Consider the following 2521-nt stretch of genomic DNA (forward strand, 5'->3'; position numbering starts at 1 on the left):
AGTCATAACAAGTTTCACCTAACTCAAAACCCTGTTGCACCAAAGGAGGTTGGGTCAAACACGAAATGCAGGACTGGAGTGGTTTTTATACCTAGTCTTTACCTAAACATTTCTGCCAAAAGTAGTTTCAACAACAGCTTCATTTGAGAGAACTAACCTAACCTTACATAAGCTAAACTAAGCTAAGCTAACCTAAGCCAAGCTAACCTAACCTACGCTAAGCTAAGCTATGCTAAGCTAAGCTAAGCTATGCTAACCTACGCTAAGCTATACTAAGCTAAGCTAAGCTATGCTAAGCTAAACTAATCTATGCTAAGCTAAACTAAGCTAAGCTAACCAAACCTAACCTTGACATTTCGGGTATAACAGGTTCTGATCAGTTAAAGCTAGTTCAGATATATTAAGGGTCTTAACTGCAACACATACACACATGGAAGACACGATACATAATACATAAAAGGATTAGAGAGACCAGGCAACACGAATGTACAACTAACTCTCTCCCCGTGACACACAAATAACAATCACACGCGGGTTTCTGTCTAACTTAACGATCTAACTTTGATCCATCCATGAGAGAGAGAGAGAGAGAGAGAGGGAGAGAGAGAGAGAGAGAGAGAGAGAGAGAGAGAGAGAGAGAGAGAGAGAGAGAGAGAGAGAGAGAGAGAGAGAGAGAGAGAGAGAGAGACTGCCACGGGGACGGCATAGAAATAGAAAAGCACAGACGAATGAAATACAGAGACACGAGTGACAAGAACCGACAACCGTCTAGAATATTAGCAAACAGGAGAGACAGAGAGAGAATAAAAAAAATACAGTATTGGCGAGGCAGTAATTAGTGTGCAAGACTCCACCATCCAGAAAAAAAAAAGGCAGAAACAAGCTGAAGCCGAAATTGAATCAGGGTTTTTGTGGATTCACAGCTTTCATTTAGTTCCTACACCTAACAAGGTAAGATAATGCTCTACTTCATTTTTTTTTTCTTAACTTTTTCCCTGCGTTCTTCTGCCAGCGTTGAGGAAAGGGAGTCGTGGAGTACAACAGAAGAAGGAGATGGTTGGTCGATACATCACCGAGGGACGCTTCATCAGTTTTTTATGTCGACTTCGTAGCTTACTGTCTATCCATCTATCTATCTATCTATCTATCTACTTATCTATCCATCCATCTGTGCGTGCGTGCGTGCGTGTATGTGTGTGCGTGTGTGTGTGTGTGTGTGTGTGTGTGTGTGTGTGTGTGTGTGTGTGTGTGTGTGTGTGTGTGTGTGCATGTGTGTGTGTGATCCTAGCAAGCAGAACACTCAGCACCTGTACAACGAAACAAATATACATTAAATCCCCTCTTCTCAATATATTTGGTATTCACTTCTTTCCAAGAGCATTCTAAACCTCTCCCGACCAAACCACATCATTACCGACGACCAGCCATCGAGCAAGAAACCGAAAAAAAAACGTACTTCTGCATCACGACTCAATAGCCCATACACCCAGACTCTCCCCGTACCACCAATAAACAAGATATCATGAAAACAAATGCACATCGTTGAAGTCCGTCTCACCAGACATAGATAGACCCGCCTGAAAACCCCAATACCCAGGTATGTGCGAGGTTCTCTCTCTCTCTCTCTTCGTTACGGATGCAGGCCGTCTCTCCAACACTGCAAGCATCGACTGAACACATCACAAGACCTTTCATGCCCAATAGGCAGCTTCCATACGGAAGACTTTGAATACTTAGTCTTCAATTGTCCTGCATACACCTCACACAGAGACACAGCATCGTCATAGATTTCTGAGTGATGCAGGACACCCCCAACGGAATGGGGATATATACTGGAGCAGGTAAATGAAACGAATGTATTATATATATATATATATATATATATATATATATATATATATATATATATATATATATATATATATATATATATATATATGATGCGTTGAAAGTGTTATTGTATGTATATTAGTGTGTTCATACGTGGGTCAGTGCTTACCCATGGTGAGTAAGGAGTATGCTTGTGTGTCATGAGGTACCATCCCACAGCTCCAGCATCGGTACTCTAGCTAGCATACTCTTAACCTTCAATTATATGCATTTCTTGTTTGCTTCAAACCTCCTCAAACATTGTCCAGGGAGAAATGTCTTCTTGGGCAAACAGTTTCTTCATAATATTTGAAAAAAATCATCTTATATGTATTCTCTTAATCTCTTTTCATTTTTCATATCTTTACTACTTACTTATGTGTTGGTTATTCTAGTACTTTATTATCATGCTATGTGGTAGGTATAATTCAATTCCAAGTTATTTCTCTCACTTATATGTGCTTCTTACCTTTCTTTTTCGTTGATGCACATCGTAATATTTCTGTTTACGTCCGCACATTTTTCCCGCACCTGGACTTATATATATATATATATATATATATATATATATATATATATATATATATATATATATATATATATATATACGCCTTCTACGACACGCAGGGAATACGTGGGAAGTATTCTTTCT

The sequence above is a fragment of the Panulirus ornatus genome, chromosome 37 (assembly GCF_036320965.1).
Source record: "Panulirus ornatus isolate Po-2019 chromosome 37, ASM3632096v1, whole genome shotgun sequence".
Classification (NCBI taxonomy): domain Eukaryota; kingdom Metazoa; phylum Arthropoda; class Malacostraca; order Decapoda; family Palinuridae; genus Panulirus; species Panulirus ornatus.